This window comes from Ochotona princeps, chromosome 1 (genome assembly GCF_030435755.1).
Source record: "Ochotona princeps isolate mOchPri1 chromosome 1, mOchPri1.hap1, whole genome shotgun sequence".
NCBI classification, from domain to species: domain Eukaryota; kingdom Metazoa; phylum Chordata; class Mammalia; order Lagomorpha; family Ochotonidae; genus Ochotona; species Ochotona princeps.
In genome coordinates this window covers 30,665,772-30,690,080 of record NC_080832.1, presented here as the reverse complement: position 1 = coordinate 30,690,080, position 24,309 = coordinate 30,665,772, and positions in this window count along the sequence as shown.

Here is a 24,309-nt window from a genome sequence, read left to right as displayed (position 1 = left end):
ATAATTTCCACATTCTCTTTTTCCGTTCCTGTATCTGAGGGAACGGGGAGATAAGGGGAGAAGCCACACCTAGGTTCCCGACCACCTCCATCCCCTGGGATGGAGGATAGTCACCCAGGGCATCCCAGGGTCCCCTATGTGGCGCATACTCCGAGGGTCCTGTTCAAGAGATTTTGATCATTGAAAAGTTCTGATTTACTGCTGCTCTTGTCACTCCAAGCACAATGAAATCTCTCCAGAATCTATTGGTTGACATAGTCCACCTTAGAATCTCCATTTGCCCAGATATTCATCGTCAACATTTGGCTGGGGTAGTTGATCAATTTGTTTTGTCCTCTGTTGTAGTATGTCCTCTTCAGGCTCCAATATACAGCCATACTCTCCATGTGCCATGGTCAGACCATGGAACCTGCAATTCTCTTCATGGTTGATGTTCTGAGTCCAGCAATTCAATTACAGACATGATTCTTGTGTGCGCCTGCCAATAGCGGGTCTGGCACAGTCTGTCGCCCCTACCGGCTTATGCATATGCAATTGCTGGGTCAGTTCAGACATTAAAGTTTTTGACATGACTATAAGTATAGTTTCTGAGGCAAAATTGGTTATGCTTTTTTTTTAAGATTTATTTTTATTTTGATTGGAGAGGCAGATCTATGGAGAGAAAGAAACACAGAGAGAAATATCTTCCATCTGCTGGTTCACACTCAAAGTAGCCTCAACAGCCTCAGTTGAGCTGATCTGAAGCCAGGCTCAGGGGACCCTTCTTGGTCTCCAATGAGGGTGCAGGACCCCACCGTTTTAGACTGTTGTTTACTGCTTTCCCATAGCCACAAGTAGGGAATTGGAAGGGAAGTGGAGTAGCCAAGACATGAACTACTGCACGTATGGGATGCCAGCACTTGCAGCCTGAGGATTAGCTGATTGAAGTATCACATCGGCTCCAAACTGTTCTCTGTTTTAAATATAAACTTCATCAACTTTTGGTCTGAATAATTTAGGCTAATTTTTAAATTCGATAGAAAATAGTTGATTGGAATTCAGATTTTTCTGTTATACTCTAGTTAGTCTGTTAGTCATGAAGTTTGAGATGACTTGGACATATTTAAAAAATGACAGATCGAATGGGTTATTGGCAGGTCTATCCACCGCCTGTGATTCTGGCACTTCATATAGGTGCTGGGTTCAAGTTCTAGCTGCTCCACTTATCCGGATCCCTATTCCAAAGGCTGAGGATGGTCTGGATGATTGGGTCACTGCCAGCTTCATGGGAAATCTGGGTGGAGTTCCAAGCTTCTGGCTTTGTCCCGGCCCTGCAAGAATTTGTGGCAACCAAGTGGGGAGTGAACCAGTGAATGAAAGGTCTCTTTTTCTGTCTCTCTCCCTCTCTCTGTAACTATACCTTTCAAATAAATATAATTTAAAAAGTAATAGCCTGGAGAGTTTTAAGTTAATTCCATGAAAAATTAGGTCCTGTATCTATCTCAGGCTAATAAACCATATCTATGTTTGCAGAGGAGTCAACCAAAGAGTAAGCTTCCAAGAGGCTGAGTGCTCTGCCTTAGAGGCCTTGTGTTTCATTTGCCTGTTCATCACGAGGAACTAGACCATGTTTAGCTTCACCTCCGTCTTGCTTAGAGTTTTATGTTTTGCATCTCACTACATTTTAATTGCATAATTATTTCACTTTAAAAAATTCATTATAGAATTATTTTTAAGTGAAGCCTAACAAACACACATTTAAAATATAAAATGTAATTTAAATCGATACTGATGCATGTGCAGTGCTTCAGTTTTAATTGTTCTATTTTATACATATATACATATATATATACTTGTTACTCCTTCATCTTGAGAATTCTGTTTCTCAAAGGCTTATTAGAATTAGAATATCATATACAATTGCTAAATTCACTTTTGTGTTTTAGTCACACAATAGCTTCAGAACAATATCAGGGCCATTGTTATGGCATAGTGGATAAAGCTTCTGGTTGAGATGCCAAAATCCAAAAGGAAGATGGTTCAAGTCCCAGCTGCTCTGCTTCAGTCAAGATTCCTGCTAATGGCCTGGGAAAAGCAGCATAAAACAGCCCAAGTATTTTGGCCTGTACCAGCCACGTGGGAGACCTGGAAAAAACTCCTGGCCTATTTTGGCCCGAACCAGTCCTGGTGCTGTCATCTATGGAGTGAACCAGCTGGGGAGTGAACTAGTGGAGAGAGAAAGCTCTCTCTCTCTCTCTCTCTCTCTTTCTCTCTCTCTTTCCCCCCTCTTCCTCCTCCTCCTCTTCTTCTTCCTCTTTCTCTGTGGCTCTTTTAAAGAAAGTAAGAGAGAAAGAAAGGGAGGAAGGGAAGGAAGGAAATAAGAAAGAAAGAAATCTTAAAGCAATATTAACAACATCAATGACAATGATTATTTAGAATTGTCCATGCCTTTGTATATGACTCTTTGTTCTTGAGCATAAAGTATACTTAATTTAATTCCTTTTCAGTTACTCGGAGATAATAGTGGACAACACAAATAAGATTATGGAATGTTCAAGTGTGGAGAAAAATCCTGAGGAACACAGGAAGTATATGCCATGATACAGCTAAGCAAAATGTGAGGAAAACAATTTCTTACTTTTTATTGATCAATAAATAGTGGTCCAATAATAACTAGAACATCAGACTATAGCCTATAGTTCTTTTGTAAAGAGTCAGAAAAAGACATTACAGGGCCCGGCGGCGTGGCCTAGTGGCTAAAGTCCTCGCCTTGAACACCCCGGGATCCCATATGGGCACCGGTTCTAATCCCGGCAGCTCCACTTCCTATCCAGCTCCCTGCTTGTGGCCTAGGAAAGCAGTTGAGTATGGCCCAATGCCTTGGGACACTGCACCCACGTGGGAGACCCGGAAGAGGTTCCAGGTTCCCCGCTTCGGATCGGCGCACTGGCCGTTGCGGCTCACTTGGAGAGTGAATCATTAGACGGAAGATCTTTCTCTCTGTCTCTCCTCCTGTCTGTATATCTGACTTTGTAATAATAATCTTAAAAAAAATTTCCAGATCATGGATAAATATTGTTAAACAAAAATGACAATAATAACTTGCACTTGCTGAGTTTATCACATTGCCTGCATTGGTCACTCTTTTAAAAGCATTGTAGTTGTTGTGGGGTGCAAGTGAGATCACAGCAGACATGTCTAAGGTTTATTAAGGAGTCTTTATTAACCAAGCTTGGTGATAATAGAGCACACTAAAAATAGCAAATCACAAGTCCATATGGCAAGCCAACCAATCATAATCCAACCAAACATGATCCCAAAAGGAACAAATGGTCATCATCCTTAAGTCCATCCATTAAGCTGAAGACCTATGTCCCAGCTTCCCCATCGATATAAGTTATCCTAAGAGACATGCAACGCATAACAGTTTGGACACACAAAGCTGCAGACATTCACCTTTCCCTGGCTTCTCTGCCCACATTGCACTACTGCTAGACCTCATCCCCCCTGGAACTCCTGACAGCACACAAACCAAAAACAATATTATTATATCCATTGTCCCATCTAAGCAGTACACAAGGACCGTGCTCAGGGGATTACCTGTCCTGGGTCAGCCAAGAGTCGAGGTGCCAGAGTATCGGAAGCATCGGACCAGAAAGAGAGTGAGAGCCAAGGGCTTGTGAGGGGAGTGGTTACACAACGATGCAATACTGTCCCCTCTCAGTTGATAGGTACCTAATTGTTGTGGGCTAAGGAGTTGATTAGGGCTCCTTGGGATGGGCAGGGACAGGAACTGGGTTTGTAGCTAAAAACACCTAGACTAATTGGACTTCCAATATCCTGGCTAATTTAGGATATGGGGGAAGTGGTTGAGGATGGAATTAACATTCCATTGCTGTTAGGACCCACCTTCCGGGCAGAGGGTAGAGAACACAGCCAAATTTCATTTGCCCATTGTTAATGGGTGCTGGCTATCACTGGCTGCACCCTGTAACAGTAGGATTTAAGTACTCTGTAGCCTTATGAGGAAGTCACAAATATTAATGATCCTCTGCAGCTGAAAAAAAAGTGAGATTAAAAAAGGTCAACACTTAACCATCCTGGTAAATTTTGAGTTAAATTTAGATAATGAATAATAGGATTGGCTAATTTGAAAAAGCTTTTCTACTTAATATTTTTGCCTTTGTTTTTAAATTAGAAATATATTTAAGAATTTATTCTCATATTCATTTGAAAGGCAGAGAGAGAGAGAAAGAATCTTCTATCTAATTGTTTGCTCTTCAGAAGGTCCTAACAACCAGGTCCTAGCCAACCTAATGCAGGAACTTGGAATTCTTTTTTTTTTTAATATATATATTCTATTATTTATTATTTATTATTTTTAATTCATTAATTACATTGTATTATGTGACACAGTTTCATAGGTACTTGGATTCTCCCCACCCCTCCCCAAACCCTCCCACCATGGTGGATTCCTCCACCTTGTTGCATAACCACAGTTCAAGTTCAGTTGAGATTCCCCCATTGCAAGCATATACCAAACATAGAGTCCAGCATCTTATTGTCCAGTCAAGTTCAACGGCTTCCTAGGTATACCCTCTCTGGTCTGAAGACAGAGCCAGCAGAGTATCATCCCAGTCAATTAAAAACTCCAACATACCTTCAGCACAAATTTACATCATTATGGAATTAATTGACATAGTAATGAGTAACCAATAAGTTAAAAGTAAATGCGAGTTCTTAACCACTTTCTGTGTCCACCTCATTGACATTTCAATTTTAGTTTATACACAACATATAACATTCATAACATAACATGTTATACATAACATCGTGTCATCTTAAATTAAGGCAAACATGTGGTATTTAACCTTTTGGGATTGGCTCATTTCCCTTAGCATTATGGTTTCCAGTTTGGCCCATTTGGCCACAAAGAACTGCATTTTGTTTTTTTTTTAATAGCTGAGTAGTATTCCATGGAGTAGATGAAACATAGCTTTCTTATCCAATCCTCTGCTGATGGGCATTTTGGCTGCTTCCATGTTTTTGCAATTACTGATTGTGCTGCTATGAACATAGGAGTGCATGTTGGTTTCTCATAAAACAATGGTTCTGGATATATTCCTAGGAGTGCTATTGCTGGATCATACGGTATGTTGAATTTGAGTTGTTTGAATGTTCTCCATACTGATTTCCATAGAGGCTGTACCAGCCTGCAGCTCCCCCAGCAGTGGAGTAGGGTTCCCTTTTCCCCACAACCTCGCAAACAAGTGTTGTTGGTGCTTTTATTCATGTGGGCCAGTCTTACTGGCGTTAGGTGGTACCTCATTGATGTTTTAATTTGGATTTCCCTTATTGCCAGGGAACTTGAGCATTTTTTCATATGTTTATTTGCCATTTGGGTTTGTTCCTTTGTGAAATGTCTGCCCATTTCCCGTGCCCATTTCTTGAGTGGCTTGTTTGTTTTGACATTTTGGTTGTTTTGTAGCTCTTTGTATATTCTGGAGATTAGCCCTCTATCACCTATGTCGTGCGCGAAGATCTTCTCCCATTCTGTGGGTTGTTTTTTTACTTTGTTGATTATGTCCCTTGCTGTACAGAAGCTTCTTAGTTTGATGAGGTCCCAATTGTTTATTCTGGTCTTGATTTCTATTGCTTTTGGAGTCCTTTTTAGGAAGTAGGGACCTACCCCTAGATCTTGCAGAGTATTTCCAACATTTTCTTCCAAACGTTTGAAGGTTTCTGGATGTAGGTTTAGATCTGTTATCCATTTAGATCTGATCTTAGTGTATGGTGAGAGATGTGGATCTATCTTTTTGTTTCTTCAGGCTATTAACCAGTTGTCCCAACAGCATTTATTGAACAGACCTTCCCATTTGCCTGGATTGTCGTTTGTCTTTTTGTCAAAGATTATTTGGCTGTACCTGTTTGGGTTCCATTCTGGTGTTTCTATTCTGCTCCATTGATCTTCTTCTCTATCTTTTTGCCAGTACCACGCTGTTTTGATAACCACCTCCCTATAGTATGTCCAGAGGTCCGGAACTGTGATTCCCCCTGCTAGCTTCCTGTTCTTCAGGATGGTTCTAGCTATCCATGGTTTTTTGTGTTTCCAGATGAACCTTTGGATCATTGTTTCCAAGGAACTTGGAATTCTAACCTGGTCTCTCACATGGCAGGGACACAGGTACTTGGGCCATCAGCTATTGGTTTTCAGGGTAACAAGGTATGCCTTAGAAGCTGTACTGAGAAATGTCAGACATTTAAAAAACGATCCTTTGATGGGAGAAGAAGCTCATTATTGTTGACTGGTTAATCTAGTTAGTAAAGTGCTAATGGGTAGCTAATTCACCTATATTAGATTCAGTTTTTGTACATTTTATTTTTGATGTAAAAATTTCAAATTGTTGATTAGTCAGGAGAGGGTGAAACATTATTTGAAGGCTTTATTACATGGCAAATACTCAAATAATCATAGCTGTACAAAACTTTTGGAAATAAAATAACATTGTGTAAAGAATTTTCCAAAATTCAATGATAGCAAATCTGAGCATATAACTTGAAAACATTCATCAAATTATCTCTTTTGCTATTTTGTTCTAGCTTTCAGTCCAACTTACCCTTTTTAGTATTTTTTGCGGGGAGGGGGGTAGGGGTGAGGGCGGGATCACCACTTCTTCGAAGCAAAAATATGTACAACAAATTGTACATGAAAAAAATGCTTTTAAATGTACCCAATTTTATTAGAATTGTGTCTACTTCTCTTACTTGTGTTGAGTAGGAAAATACAAGGGCTTAAAAAATTATAAGGTTTCTTTTTCTTGCAACAAAAGCTTCATTTTCTATCCCCAGTTAGGGTGGTCTTAAGTCATCAATAGCTGATTTGAAGAGTAAATCTGAAACAAATTGCTGCCACAATAATCCTTCTCTGGTATGATGTGCTAAGCAGGAGAAGAATTACAAATGTCTCAGAAATGAGTTCACTTGGTGAAGAATACGTTCATTGTCATCTAATGAGATGGATGCAATCTCTTTTACCTGTGAACATTAAATTGTTTGAAAATAGTAAATTTTGTTGGAAAAAATCAAACTATCATTTAATTGAATAGTTTTGAATGAACACATCTTGATTTATCTGTTGTAATGTGAACTGCTTATGATCTCCACATGAAGTGGTATTAAATGAATTAATTTGAACCACATGAAACTCAAATAATATGTAACCAATTGTCTAAGGTTGCCAAACAGAGAAGCATCATTGTTCAAGGATTTCTTGCAATGGGATGAACATTTCAAGCACTGAATTCTCATGCCCAATCTGGTTCTTATCTCTGACAAGTGCTTTAAATGATCTAGCCTTGTGCTCTCCAGAGTAACATTTCAAGACTTCCATAATAACATAATTGTTGGCCATCATTGGGCTAGTTATTGAGCTAACAAGAGTTGTATTACAGATTGAAAGGCTTTATCTAGATTATAAGAGTGAAAAATATCTTTTCCATTAGATTGGTTTTATTAAAAATGTGTTTCAGCAGTTTATATGTTTAAGCAATAACTTTTTTAGTACATCAAATTTTTGTTGTTCCAACCTGGGTCTTTGACAAAATCAAAAAATTATTCCAATGTGAGTTACTAAGTGACTATCTTGGGTAGATTAAAAAAAATGACACTTGTAGTCGGCATGGATGCTTGGTATAGTGGTTTTATATGCCAACCACATCCATATTAGGGTACTGGGATTAAGTCTTGGTTTTTCTCATAACTCCACCTTCCTGCTAACATTCACTCTGGCAAGCAACAGGTTATGGCCTAAGTTGGGTTCGAGCCATTTGAGTACGAGACCCAGATTGAATCTGAAGCTGCTGGAATTGTTCCAACTCTGCACCAGCCATTGTAGACCTTTCGGAAACAAACCAGTGAACAGAAGACCAATGTGTGCTTATCTGTACCTCTATCTCTTTGCCTTTTATATAAATAAAAATCAGTACAAACACAAAAATGAAAAGTAGTGATGTTTATAAAATGTGACATTTATAAAATATTTTAAGAAACCTACAAGAAACTGACATTTGATGTCAGAAACAGCTTTTTAAAAGTTACGTAAGGAATCATTTAAATATGAATTACATTGAAAAAAACCACATTATTAAGGCCTCAAAGAATATGTTATTTTTTATTCTGAGATTTAAAAAGCATTCTCCAAAAGCAAGCAAGTAGAAAATAGCACTTTCCCTGAGCAATTGATACAGGTAAAAATCCAAATGTAGAAAAAAACAGTGCTTAGGTTTCCTTGCAGGGCAATTCATGTTAGCTTTCAAATCCAGCAAAGAAGACCCAAGTGTGTTTTTTATTAAAGCTTAAACAACCAGCTAGTGTAATGTTCCTGAAGTTTCATCCATCATATTACCAATTTTTTTTCATACTGGGGAAACATTATATTCTCTTGTTATGTCTGAAAGACAAGAAACACATTCAAATAGTTTTGTCAATGACAAATGAATAATTGAGGGAGTGAAAGTCATAGACAGCATTACGCTTGCTCAAAGGTGTTCACAAGGTAGGGCAGGGAGATTGCCAATGTGTTTGACTATAGCCTGAGCTACAGCCAGTTGATCCTTACATGATGAAATCTGCAAACTTCTACATTTTTCCTGGACAATATCCCTCAGAGTTTATGGGGCATTCAGCAATGGAAATCAAGTTGAGGTTGGGAAAACAAGTCTCTCCGGTACAAAGACTTATTTTCTGATAGAAATTGTAAAATGTAGCAACTGTTGGAAAAGTTCTTGGTTCTTGGATTTTGTTAGCAGATGAGCATTTGCTTCTCTCTCTTTTAATCGCAGAGGCAGATTGACAGAGAAAGACAGAGAAAAAGATTTTCCACGTGCTGGTTCATTGCCCAAGTAGCTGCAAGGTGGGAGCTGAGCTGATCCGAGGCCAGGAGTTTCTTCTGGGTCTCCCATGTGGGTGAGAGTCCCAAGGCTTTGGGCCATTCTCCGCTTTTCCCGGTCCACAGGCAGGAAGCTGGATGGGAAGTGGAGCAGCCAGGACAGAATGCAAGGTAAGGATTTTAGCCACAAGCCTATCGTGATGGGCCCCAAATACTTGGTACTCTTAATCAAGGGGAACACTTCTGAAGATTACAAGTAAGACAAATGACATGAGTTTTGTTATTTTACAGGAGGCAAGCTATTATATAAGACCTGCTCAAGAAAGAACTTGATAAGTTTCCCACTGTGGTGGCCCTGCTCTTGCGGCTCCTTATGTGCAGTGGAAAATTCTGATTTTTAATGTTTAAGGACTGTTTTACCCTGTCATTTTGAGTCAGAAACAAAGTAGTCTTGGTAAGTAGCTAACACAAAACAAAATCTATGAAAGCTGTATTTATATAAATTTGTTTTTAACCCAAATTTGTATGTGTGAATTGGAATCATTTAAATATACTAATTGGAGAACATTGTTCTTAGACGTATACTACACACACATACCAAAAAACAAGACACAACAAACCAAAATCCACAAAGGTGTAAGCCATGACGGGTAAAGATCATTCGATAACAATGCTTTAAATTAGCTAAGTCTTCATATTGATAATTATTATGCTAAGGATAAGTTTATAAAATAGAAAAATTGACAGGGATGTTTTAAAAATTAATCCAGGGATTGAGCTGACTTAAATTCTAAAAATCTTTCATAATAAAACTTTATTAGAGGAAAATGTGAATTAGATTGTGCTTGGATGTTATGTAGAAAATCTAAAATGAACCAGCGTCTATATGGGATCCCAGCATGTATAAAGTGAGGACTTTAGCTACTAAGCTACCATGCCAGAACCTCACCTGCATTTTCTCCCCTTTTTTTGCAGCCACCATCTTAGCCCACACATACAACTCTTTGTGGTTGGATTTCCTCTGCTTTGACTCGCTTCAGCCTTCTCTCACTCCTTTCTATTGTTTATATTGATTCTTTGCAGCCTGGGTTTCCTGTCTGTACTGATTCCTTTTACACCAGAGTCTGATTTTTGGTTTTGGCATTCAGGGTGTCCAAAATCTGGCTGATTTTTAATATCAACAATATTTTCTCCAAAAAATTTGTCTTGCCTAATCATATCAATACTATTAGAAATCTGTAGGTACACACATGATTCTTTTATTCATACCCAGTCTGCTCCTCTCTTAGTAGAATGTCCTCTGTCATCTTCTTACCACTCTATTATCCCACATCAATCCTTCTTTGGGTTAATATTTTCATTTCTTCCCCTTCCTTAAAATACTAAGTATAAACTCTACATGTCTGTCTTCGTTGTTAATGTTTAGCCATGGAACTTTATTGAAATGCTTTTTAATGTGTTTTTTTCTCCCTATGCTTTAAACGTGAAACAAAATTAAGGACTTATGTTGAACCGTAGACACCATGAAGGCAGTGAATAATAGAATCGAAAGAAAGTAAGAAGATTTAAATAATTTAAAAATGTCATGAAGTCTTTCATTAATAATAGAAAACATATACTACTATTATATTTTATAGACCTTGAAGTTGCTAAACAGGAGATAGATTTCAAAAAGAAAAACTTAAGTGTCAGGGATTCACATGTTCGTTTGTAATTACATTGACAATGAAGATTAAATTTTAAGTTTAAGGTAGAAAGAAGATTTACGACAAATCTGACATTATCTGTAAAGATAACTGTATTAGTAGTAGCTAAAATTTAGTTGAAGACATGAATCCATAGTGCTTGTAACAATTCTTCCTTGATATAACCAGAGATTTTTTTTTACAAAAATCATTTTTGCACAACTTTGCATAAACTATCTGACAAACACTGAGGCTATTCCTATTTAGAAAATTTGAAAACAGTACCATTTTAAAGCTAATTTATAGTCAATCTGTTTTTTATTATTGCCACATGTTGGCAATTATAAAGAAATTTCATAATAAAATATTCTTTAAAAATCTCTTGGGCCCTGCATGGTAGCCTAGCAGCTAAAGTCCTTACCTTGCATGTGCTGGAGTCCCAGATGGGTGCCGTTTCTAATCCCAGCAGTCCCACTTCCCCTTCAGGTCCCTGCTTGTGACCTGGGAAAACAATCAAGAATGGCTCAAAGCCTAGGGACCTGGAAGAGGCTCCTGGCTCCTGACTTTGGATCAGCTCAGCACAGGCCATGGCAGTTACTTGGGGAGTGAAGCAGCAGATGGAAGATCTTCTTCTCTTTTTCTCCTCTATGTGTATCTGACTGTCCAATAAAAATAAATCATGAAAAAATCTCTTAAATCACAACTCAATTGATATACCACTTAGTTTTAATTATATTTTTCAAATTACCATGTTTTTGTTACATATCCTTCAAGAAATGCTTTTAAAATAAAAGCTTAATTTAAAAATTCCTGGCTTCCTAACTGACCCAAACACTGCTACATACATGCATTTTGAAAGCAAGTTCTGAAAGCTGTAGATGATTCCAGCTCACTTTGGGCACAGTTTGTGGCTCCTATGGAGCTAAGCATTCTTGCTTTTTCAGGGCTAGATTTAATATACAAGCAGATAAAATGCTAATGTGCGGAGTTATTTCAACTTGATTTTTTCTGAGTATACACTTTGTGTCTGTATCCAGAGAAATGAAAGCAATAGGGTATGTGTAGTTGTCCTTTAACATTAGTGGAGATTGGCTCCAGAATCCCTTGTGCATACTAAAATTGATTGTATGGACTTCAAGATCCACTTTTATTTATTTATTTATTTATTTATTTATTTATTTATTTATTATTTAAAGATATATTTTATGTTTATTAGAAACGCAGGTTTTAACCTTTTGGGATTGGCTCATTTCCCTTAGCATTATGGTTTCCAGTTTGGCCCATTTGGCCACAAAGAACTGCATTTTGTTTTTTTTAATAGCTGAGTAGTATTCCATGGAGTAGATGAACCATAACTTTCTTATCCAGTCCTCTGCTGATGGGCATTTTGGCTGCTTCCATGTTTTTGCAATTACTGATTGTGCTGCTATGAGCATAGGAGTGCATGTTGGTTTCTCATAAAACAAGTGTTCTGGATATATTCCTAGGAGTGCTATTGCTGGATCATACGGTATGTTGAATTTGAGTTGTTTGAATGTTCTCCATACTGATTTCCATAGAGGCTGTACCAGCCTGCAGCCCCACCAGCAGCGGAGTAGGGTTCCCTTTTCCCCGCAACCTCGCCAACAAGAGTTGTTGGTGCTTTTATTCATGTGGGCCAGTCTTACTGGCGTTAGGTGGTACTTCATTGATGTTTTAATTTGGATTTCCCTTATTGCCAGGGAACTTGAGCATTTTTTCATATGTTTATTTGCCATTTGGGTTTGTTCTTTATACCACATGTTTGCCTTAATTTAAGATAATATGATGTTATGTATAACATATTATGTTATGTATGTTATGTGTTGTGTATAAACCAAAATTGAAATATCAATGAGGTGGACACAGAAGGTGGATAAGAACTTGCATTTACTCTTAACATATTGGTTACTCATTACTATGTCAATTAATTCCATAATGATGTAAATTTTTGCTGATGGTATGTTGGAGCTTTTAGTGGACTGGGATGATACTCTGCTGGCTCTGTTTTCAGAGCAGAGAGGGTATACCTAGGAAGCCGTTGAACTTGACTGGACAATAAGATGCTGGACTCTATGTTTGGTATATGCTTGCAATGGGGGGATTCTCAACTGAACTTGAACTAAGGTTATGCAACAAGGTGGAGGAATCCACCATGGTGGGAGGGTTTAGGGAGGGGTGGGGAGAATCCAAGTACCTATGAAACTGTGTCACATAATACAATGTAATTAATGAATTAATAATAAAAAAAGAAAAAAAAAAGAAAAAAGAAACGCAGGTTTACAGAGGGAAGGATATACAGAGAAATAGACCTTCTCTACCCAAATTTGGTTCACTTCCCAAATGGCCACAATGGGCAGAGATGAGGTGATCTGAAGCCAGAAGCCAGAGCCCCAAGGTTTTGGGCCATCTTCTACTGCTTTCTTAGCGCGTAAGCAGGGAGCTGCATGGGAAGTGGGGCAGTCAGGACAAAAACTGGCCCCTATATGGGATGTCTGCACTTGGAGGTGGAGGATTAGCTAATTGAACTATCATGCTTACCCCAAGATACATTTATAAACTGGTGCAACACTGGACCTATCCTATCCACACCTTCTCTTATATTTGGATTTATCTGTAGATTACTTAGAGTACCTAATTCATCATAAACTATTGACACACTATATTGTTTATGGAGTAATTGCCAGAAAAAAAACCCACTGTATGTTCACAATAAATGCTATTACTGTAGACCTAAATATAGGAATTGCATTTTTGGTGTGTGATTGGTCAATTGAATACAGAAATTCAGGACAGTATAAGACCTTATGTGTTTGTATGTATATGCACACATATATGTATGCATATATGTATGTATATGTGTATATATATGTGTGTGTGTGTGTATAGATAGAGAGAGAGAGAAAAAAAAAAGAGAGAGAGTGCAATCCATGATAAGGGATTGGCTCACGTGGTAGTGGAGGTTGAGAAGTCCCATCCTGTGATTTTTACAAGCTGAAATTCAGAGAAAGTGATGGCTTAAGTTAATATCAGTTGACAGGCCTGAAAATCGGGAGTACTGACGATGTTACAAGGGCAGGAAGAAAGCAATGTGTCAGCTCAAGCTGTTAGACAAAGAGCCAGGGAAAGCACTCAGATTGCCATGGTTTTGCCATTTTTTGAGCCTATCATAGTTTAGGTTATGTCCACCCCACGGAGAAAGGCAGTTTTCTTAGTAATTCTATGATGCAAGTGTTAATCTCCAGATATATCATCACAATGCACCCAGATGTGTTTAACCCGATGATTGGCACTATGTGCCCCATTCAAGTTGATGCATTAAATTAACAACCATAAGCTCCCAGATGTGATTCCAAAGAGATATTAGCAGAATTAAGCAATCTCTGGTATTTATTCTGAAATGAAATTTTTATGATTATCTGCCACAGTTGTCTATTTTTTGAAATTTTTTCATTGTGTATAATTTTGTTCATGTGAAAAAAATTTTCAAAATCAACATGATGAAAACACTCTAATAACCAGTGAATAATACAAATCTGGTTATCTGTCATATGAAGTATTAATATAGAGTGGTCACTTTTGAAAGTCATTTATAAATTTGCAGAAGGTAAGCCTCAAAGCAAAAAAATTAGTGTTATTATTATTTGTTACCAGGAAAGAATGTACTACATACTTACAAGTTTTTTCTTTCAAGAAATACATTATTTATACTAGACACTTAATGTATAAAATATGTCTCCTCCATTTTGTAACAATTTTTTATTTTGTTCTTAAATTATTAAGAGTATATGTGAAGGGCCCAGCGGTGTGGCCTAGCGGCTAAGGTCCTCGCTTTGAACACCCCGGGATCCCATATGGGCACCGGTTCTAATCCCGGCAGCTCCACTTCCCATCCAGCTCCCTGCTTGTGGCCTGGGAAGGCAGTCGAGGACGGCCCAAAGCTTTGGGACCCTGCAACCGCGTGGGAGACCTGCAAGAGGTTCCTGGTTCCTGGCTTCGGATCGGCGCGCACCGGCCCGTTGTGGCTCACTTGGGGAGTGAAACATCGGATGGAAGATCTTCCTCTCTGTCTCTCCTCCTCTCTGTATATCTGGCTTTCCAATAATAATAAAATCTTTAAAAAAAAAAAGAGTATATATGAAAAGTCCAATAAAAATTTTTCACCACTTTCACATTTTTTTCTGGCTCTCTGGTTATTTGCTTCATTACGTGAATTGTTACTGGAAATAATTTAGAAATAATTTCACTGAATTGGCAAATATTCAAAGTGATCTGTTCCAAGTATGGTACGCCTCTTCTACAGCCTTGTAAATGCAAAAGAGGAAAAATGAAAAGCAAATATCATGTTCTGTATTACTTCCTAGGAAGCCAGTAAACTGAAGAAGAAGCTACATCATTTTTAAATGAATTATAAGTGATAGACCTTTCAATGCAAATATTACTGTTTTAAACTCTTGTTAGAAGACAATTAAGGATGTGTTAAGCACAAATGTTCATGTGATGCTGCCTGCCAACATTTAAGTGGCTCATTGTCATTAAAATATTAATAATTGTGTGATAACTTTGTGTAGCTCATTTTTTGCCCATTTTTTGGAGATACAATCAATACTACTGGCTATAGAAAACTAAGAATTATATTTTATAACTGTGCTTAAAATTTTGTTTGACCCATGCTAAAAAATGTTTAAGCAGACTGCTATCACCTCTTTGTCTTTGGTACATTGTGCAATCTGAGAATCAAGGCAAATCCTAAAAGAACTTGGCTGTCCGAGCATGGTTTACTTTTTATTTTCATTTTTCTAATCCCCAACAGTCATCTCCCAATCAGGGCAAATAGACAAAATTAGATTAAATCTTCCTTCCCACATTGATCTCCCTAAATCAGAACATGTAGTGTTCATTCCAAATGAATCTATGTTAGTGTAGACATTTGATACGCAGGAAATCCTAAACAATGCAGAGTGATGTACTCCCAGTGCAAGTCCATGGTGTCCACATGAGAGCTCAGAGCCAAGGCTAGCAGCACCCTACACAGACCTGCTTCAGGGTGTGTGTGCTCTCTTAGCTCATTTCTAAGCTTGGAGATCTTTCCTAAATGATTAAATACCCAGATAACATGTCCTGTGGGATCAGAACACACAGAGTGTTCTGAAATGTTTGAATACCCGGTCACACAGAAGGATGAACTGCCAAAAATAAGCCCCGGCCCTTCCAAGTGTCTTGGAATGCATTAAGTGGAAGTAAAACTTGTCATTCTAGAATTAAAAAGAAGGCTTAAAAACAAGAGTGTACGTAGTTTGTATCAGATTCTTCCAAATTCTTTGTTGAGTATATTTTTTTTTTTTTTGCTGAGAACAAAGGTTTCTGTTATTTATTCAAAAGGATATGAACTACCTGATGGGCCAAATGTGAAGGAAGCAACAGAACGAAAGCTAAAGCTGGGGGAAAACTTAGGCTGATATAGACATGGTAGAGACCATGCAGTAAGGGCTCTGAGTTGCACACCTGCTGACACCTATTTTGATGACCCAGTGTCAAGCTATTCCCTGGGTAACTACAGCTTCTCATCCCATTATCCCATATGGCTGCGTTCTTCTGTAACATTTCCAGGCTTGGACCTTTCCTTTCTCCTGACAATATGCTGACTTCTACACCTGCTTCTTCAAGGAGGGCCTTGAGGAATGGGGCATGCTGGATCAAAAAGCCAGATGTCTGCCAGGGTTATGAGGTGGGCCATCTCTCTAGCCATGTGGGTTCAGAGATCCTGAAATGCTTCATTGTGAAGTATTTCCAGTGGTTCAGTGGGAAGATAGCTTGTTGGGTGGAGCAGGGAAAGGGCATAAAACAATTCTGAATAAACAATCTCTTACTTTGGCTATGGTATGGCTGGCCACATGCCTAGATAGTCTGTTACAGTTTTAGAAAAATTCACCCTGGACTCACACTCTTTGTAGCCAAGACTGAACTTTTCCTAATAAGCAGTACTCTGGCACTGATCTAGTGCTTCATCTTATCAAAAAAGATTTAATTCATTTTATTAGATCCGTATGTTTCCATAAGATTGCATATCTAGTATATATTAAGTATTAATTCAGTATTTTACATGCAATAATTTTGTTAATCCTTTCATTATATTAACTTTGTTGTTATTGCCTTGTTATTCCTGTTTTATAAGTAAAGAAATGAAGGCAGTGAAGGGTGGGTGATTTGAACAGACGTTGCTGAGACGATTAAATAGTAGTGATAAAAAACACTGAGTGTGCCTACACTTAGTTGCCCACCCTCTATTGATGAGCTGGGGGAGAGCTTCCTTCAGTGTTAAAGGAGAAGTGATTCTGGGTAAGCAACTCTATGACACTGTTATCTCTAGAATTACACTTGTTTCATTGTTGTATACCTACTGCATTTCTATGTGCCATTAAAATGTGAGCTCCAGATAGCTTACTCATCTTTCTTTAATATTTGTAAAGTGAATGAGTTCATGTTGCTGGCAATGTGGTGGGCATAAGAGGAGCAGGCAGAGTTGTGTAGGAACTAGCCTGAAAGGTGTCCTATGAACCCCAGTTGCCATCACAAGACCTAAGGAGTTGTTTTCGTAGTGACTGGCACTGTAACTACATCTGTATTGTGGGAGTATTCCCTTAGTAAGCAGATTGGAGAACAGAACACTGACAGTTGCAACCCAAACATAAATTTTGAGGAAAAAAAAATCCTCAAAGCATCAGTTTTCACCAGAGCAAGAACTTTTACATGATCTAATTGGAAAATATCAGACTTGTGGATACAGCTCAAATACAAGGGACAGTAGAACTTGTTAAACCAAACCACAGAGATGCACTCAGCAACATCCAAGATGTCAAAAACCTTTATATAATGAAATAATAAAAATATAATAAGCTATATAACATACTGTAAGAAAACATCTTTATATAATTAAAAAATTAGAGCAAGGATATATAGATTTTTTTGGAAGATTTTTAGACTTAGTTGAAAGACAGAGTGACAATGGGGACAAGAACTGGAATGAGAGTGAGATTTTCCATCCATCAGTTCACTCTGCAAATGGCCTCAGTGATCAGGGCTGGAGCAAGCAGAAGCCAAGTCCATGGGTCCAAACACCTGGATCCATATACTCAGGCCATATTTTGATGTTTTTCTGGAAGCATTAGCAGAGAATTTTATGGGATACCAGCACTGCAGGATGTGGCTTAACCAGCCATACCATAACATACACTCCAGAATCTGTAGATTTTTAATGAGAGTTGAGCCACAAGTCAACTAAATCTCTTGTATCAATCTTGATTGTAATAAATAAGACTGGAACAAAATATTGAGATGACTCCAAAAGTATGAGCATGTGAAGGAATTACTGAGGGTATATTGTCAGTTTCTCCTTAGATGCAAAAATGGTGCTTTTAAGTTTTCACATCTAATTGGTCTCTTTCAAAAATGCATGTGAAATATTTAGGGGTGAAATGATACAATACCTTGCTTTAAATTGCCATAGGTTTACTGTAAATCAAAAGTTATTTGAGTCATGGGTACATGCACAATAGTCATGGCTCATCTCATTACTTTCATATGATTTAAAAGTTTCCAGAAAAAGCACCGTAAAAAAGGTTAATTTCAATAAAATGGCATAAAAGTCCTGTGTAGATTTAGTGTATGAAAATCTGGTCTGTAATTTAGAACTTCCTTATTACTTGCTAGTCAACCCTTTTACACTATTAGTGATATATTGCCATGTGCCAAACCAGTCCCAAACTGGCTTAAAATTGCAAACACCATTATTTTTGTTCTTTAGTGTGTAATCTGGGTGAGCTTGGCAGGAACAGTGTGTCATGCAGCATCTGCTAATGCAGCTCACCTGGCCTCTAGAGGATGCACCTGTTTATATTTAACGATAGGTTGGTGCTGACAGTCAACTTGAGAGTTCAGCTTATGGGCTGAGGTTCTGTATACTTAGGTACTGGAGAGTCGCAAGGGAACAGTGACTGTTCCAAAGACCAAATGTCCAACGACACAGGAAGCAGGAAGTAGAAATGGCCAGTTTCTTGAGGTCTGGCTATCCACCTTTCTTTGAGGCACTTCATGTGTTCATTGGTCAAGTAATGATATGGGGTAGAATCTAGACTCTGCCTCTTAAAAAGAGGATGCTAAGAGGCTATGTTTTGTTTTGTTTTTTGAGATACAGAGTTGGAGTGAGAGCAAGAGATAGAGTGTGCTCCTGTCCACTGACTTACTTCTCAAATGTTTGCAATAGGAGGAAGCCAAAGTTGAGAGTTAGAGCCTAGTCAATCCAGGTATCCCGCCTGAGTAGCAGGAAATCAACTACTTCAGCCATCACTTATGTCTTCCATGAACAGAAACAAGGCATTTCTGATGTGGGACATGGGCATCCAAATGCCCACTTTGGGGCTCTCTTGTAAAATCCACTTTTATTTTTATTTAAAATTTTTGAATTATGTGGTACAATTTCATATAGACTGAAGTCACCTTCAGAGTCTCACAGAAGTTGTCGAATCACAGCACCGTTTTATGAAAATAGCTGAAATAAATTTCGCTGATGATTGTGCCTCGAAATACAGGCAGATCTTGTGGTAGACTCAGTGCATGAATATACATAATGTTCACCTTCAAATTGGAAACAGTAAAGTCTTGGGGTTTAAGCCTGTCAGCAGGCCCCACGGTCACTGTAAGAACCACCAGAGACAAGCTGGAAAAGAATGTGCGCTTTATTATGTACAAGTTGCAAATTTTAAAGGCTAACAAAGAGGAGGGCAGAAGGGAATCTTCCAGCAGTCCCTCTACCCACCAAAGTCACTGTAATTGGCTAAAAGGCATGTCTATTTCCCTTAGCCTTCTAGTCATGTCAGAGGTGTGTAGGGCTGGAAGCTGTGCCTCAAGTCACAGGCAGGTAAGCTCTAAAGCACACCCACCAGGTAGCAGGCAGAGACCTGGGGTGATTGCTCACAGTAGAGCAAGCAGAGTAAATAAGGGCGAAGTGCATCCCGGAACTGTTGGCAATGTCTGCAGTTGAAGTGGGGTGACACAGAAAGTGACTTATTGCTGAAGTCCCAACTAACTGCCCTCCCATTATCCCTGCTTTGCCACAACTGTAACTGCAGCTGTGTGGGCCAGAAGGAATGACATCTCATTGTTTTGTATTCTAGTCTGTGGAAGTGCCAAGTGGTCACTGTCGATCAATTTGCTCACAAATGCGGGAGGGACAAGAGATCGTGGAGTGGCATATGAAGTATGGAAAAAGGCGGCTACAGACAAATTTGTGAAGGAGATTTGGGGTTAAAAAATAGGGGAAAGAGGTAGTTAATGCACTGCTTGGCTTATACAACACAATGAAAAAACTTGGATTTCCTCCTACGAGTGTGAATATATTCATCCAACTAAAATGTTCTCAAAGTTAGAGCCACAGGTAAATAATGATTTGAAGTATAAATTACCTTTCCTCTGAGATTTTTACAACTCATTTTAGAACTGTGCTTTGTTGTCAATTATACATTCTGGGGAATTCTTTTCTACTTACTTGATTTCTATCCATCTGTCTTTAAGGAATTATTTTAATTGATAGATTTGCTTTGTTAACTGTTTCTGATGGAACTGTCACTTTAGACACCTCTAGATTCAGTTGTTCAATTGACTTTTATTAAGTACCTCCTGTGACTTTTGCCTGGCCCTGGAGATCCTTGCTATTGAGATTTTAAATGAAAAATATATTTCATAGAGGGACAAAAAATGCTGTGGGATCACAGTGGAGGGGAATCAGCTTTGCCTTGGGAAGTTGGGAAAAGCTGCCTAGAGCAGGTGACATTTGAGCTGAATCTTGATGGATGGGTGGGAGCCTGCCAGTATGAGAGAGAGGAAATAACATGTTCAAGTGTCCAGAGCTGTGAAAAATTCATGATATGTTGTGTGGTAGAAAGTTTAATGATCCAGTAGGGAGCAATATGATTGGTGAGGTGCTCTTTCTCTTGTCATTTTAATTTTTTTTCTGACATAGGCTGGGAAGAAAATATTTCAGAGAAATAAAGCGCTCTGCAAAACAGACTGGCAAAACACTTGCCTCATCAAGCCTTTCCCACCTTGTCCTGGGTGTGGTAAAGAACCACTTCTGCTAAATTAAGGAGTTTGAACTTTCGCTTACAGGCAAAGCAAAGCCAAAGGCAGAGTTTAATCAGGAGAGTGAAATGGTCTTAGATCATATGTAGCTGAGGGCTAAGACAGGCTGGACTAGATAGATTTGAGAGAAATGGAAGAATGGAGCCAACAGGATTTACTGTTCTGTTGGCTAAAAAAGTGAGTAAGAGCAAGGAAGAACAACATTGACACTGGGAGTTTGTACTGTAGAGATGTCCTTTGAGGACAAACAAGGAGCAGCCTTTTGGAGCACGGGCCAAGAGGAGATGATTTCATTTTTGCACGAGTGAGAACTAATGGATTAATAAGAATTTAAGTAATAGTTCTTAAATAATTTAGATATTGTGGTGGCTCTGATCTGAAGGAGAGGGCAAGAGGAAATTTGTGAGCATGTAAGGGAAGCAGTGATAGAAATAGACAGCTTTTAAATATATATTTAATTTTACTACTTCTTCTTATTATTATATGATACAGTTCCATAGGCTCTGGGATTTCCTTTATCCCCTCCCCAATCTACCCCCACTGCATTCCTCTATATCATTACTATAAAACAGTTCTTAGTACACAGTCTTAAGTCCATTATTGCAGGGATGGACAACGGCAGAGAGTCCAGCATCCCATTGTCAAGATTTAGTAAACAGTTTCACTGGGAGTTCATCTTTGGAGGTAGAGCTGCATACTGCATTGGATCCTCACATCTGGATATAACAGTCTCCATTACACAGCTACTATGCATCCCCTCAAATGAAAAGCCACAAAACAAAATCAACATCTGGGGGAAAAAAAAAAGAAATTAGCATCACCATGAGTCAAATACCATGCTGGTGAATGACTAACGTGTCACTGAAGAAAGGAAAAGCAAGAAACTTCTTGAAGAAAATGAGGCTTCTGTATGATATATGAGTCACTGAAGAATTTATTCAGTAGAAAGTGTTTTGAAGAGGTGAAACTAAGAGAAAACATCAAAACTCATGCGATACAGTTTCCGCTGATTTTTGTTGGTGTCGTGTGTCTCTTCTAGACAATAAATAGATGGGTTTTGTTTTTTAATCCAGTCTGCTAATCTATGATGTTTGATTGAGCTTAAGCCATTTACATTCAGGGTTAATACGTATGGGTGGTAACTTGGTTCTGTGACTTTAGCAATGGATTGTTCATTGATTTAGTCTTCTGTTGTTATTTCACTGGGATGTTCTTCCCATTTGCCTTTGGTTTTGTTTGGTGCTATTCCTTTTCTCTGTCAAGAGAACATCTTGAAGTATCATTTGTAGGGCAGGTTTGGAAGAGTCATATTCTTTTAACTTTTCTTTACTGTGGAAGAATTTTATTTCATTTTCAAACACAAAGGAAAGATTTGCTGAGTACGGTATCCTGGCCCGACAGTTTTTTTCTTTTAGAATCTGGAATATGTTGTTCCATTCTCTTCTGGCCTGTAGAGTTTCCTGTGAGAGGTCTCCTGTGAGTTTAATTGGCATTCCGTTACATATCAGTTGATTTTTTTTTAAGCAGGCATTCAGGAATTTAAGGAATATGTTGCACTGGAAATGAATCAAATGAAAGCTGATATATCAGAAAAGAAGAATACAGTGGAGCAAATTAAAAGTACAGTAGAGAGTCTCCAAAATAGAGTGAAGGAAGAAAAAGAAAGAATCTCAAAATTAGAAGATATTTCCTGTCACCAGGGGGAAACAAACAAAAAGCTGGAATCTGAGCTGGGTCAAGCTAATAAAAGTATTCAAGAATTGAAAGACACTATTAAGAGGCCAAATGTAAGAGTTATGGGAGTCCCAGAAGGTGCAGAAAAAGAAGCTGGGTTTCCAAATGTATTTAATGAAATAATAAGGGAAAATTTCCATCATCTACAGAAAGAATTGGGGAACAACATACAGGATGATAGTTGTATGTTTTCCTTATCTTTCCGAACCTACTACTGAACCTGAATTAGATGTACACTTGGTTCATTTGATGATGTGTTAATATTTCTTAGAAACTTGATTCCTCTAGCACCTTTAGTTGAGGCTGAAGTTACACATTCTTAGTGATTATTTACTCCTCCTTTCAATCCCTAGGTCAGGTTGGTTGTTTTACTGCCCATTCTTAGCTCTTTGGCAGACTGCTTAATTTCTTTTTTCAATTCTCTCTCTTTCCCTCCTTCACTCCTTGATTGAAATTTTCAGTGTAAAACTGTTTTCATACTGGTGCATGTCTCATGAATCGGTCACTCGCATAGCCTTAGATTTCTATTTAAGAAATGCTTTTTTCCTTTCACCATAGTAGTGGATTGTCCATAAGCCTCTGCTTATTGCTTGATTTAGAAGAATGTGAGGAGGCTAATCCTCTGCCTGCAGCTGGAGACCATATTGGCACTGCTTTGTGTCCTAGCAGCATACCTCCCATTCAGCTTCCTGCTTATGGACTGGGAGAGCAGCAGAGGATGACCCAAGTCCTTGGATCCCTGTATCTGTATGAGGGAGACAAGGAATACATTTCTGATTTCTAGCTTTGGCTCAGCTCAGCTTTGGACATTGTAATCTACCTTTCAACTACTTTCCAGCACCCTCCAGAAATAACCCAAGTGATAGTTCTTTTTTTTCTAAGATCTATTTATTTTTATTGCAAAGTCAGATATACAGAGAGGAGGAGAGACAGAGAGGAAGATCATCTGTAGCTGATTCACTCCCCAAGTGGTTGCAACGGCCTTTGCTGCGCTGATTCGAAACCAGGAGCCAGGAACCAGGAACCAGGATCCAGGAGCCAGGAACTTCTTCCAGGTCTCCTATGCAGGTGCAAGAACCCAAGGCTTTAGGCCGTCCTCGACTGCTTTCCCAGGCCACAAGCAAGGAGCTGGATGGGAAATGGGGCTGCTGGGATTAGAACGGGCGCCCATATGGGATCCTGGTGCATTCAAAGTGAGAACTTTATTTATTTTTTTTTCCATGCTCAAATACGTTTTATTTTTTTATTATTATTTTTAATTCATTAATTACATTGTATTATGTGACACAGTTACATAGGTACTTGGATTCTCCCCACCCCTCCCCAAACCCTCCTCCCATGGTGGATTCCTCCACCTTGTTGCATAACCACAGTTCAAGTTCAGTTGAGATTCCCCCATTGCAAGCATATACCAAACATAGAGTCCAGCATCTTATTGTTCAGTCAAGTTCAACGGCTTCCTAGGTATACCCTCTCTGGTCTGAAAACAGAGCCAGCAGAGTATCATCCCGATCAATTAAAAACTCCAACATACCTTCAGCAAAAATTTACATCATTATGGAATTAATTGACATAGTAATGAGTAACCAATACGTTAAAAGTAAATGCGAGTTCTTATCCACCTTCTGTGACCACCTCATTGACATTTCAATTTTAGTTTATACACAACATATAACATTCATAACATAACATGTTATACATAACATCATATCATCTTAAATTAAGGCAAACATGTGGTATTTAACCTTTTGGGATTGGCTCATTTCCCTTAGCATTATGGTTTCCAGTTTGGCCCATTTGGCCACAAAGAACTGCATTTTGTTTTTTTTTAGTAGCTGAGTAGCATTCCATGGAGTAGATGAACCATAA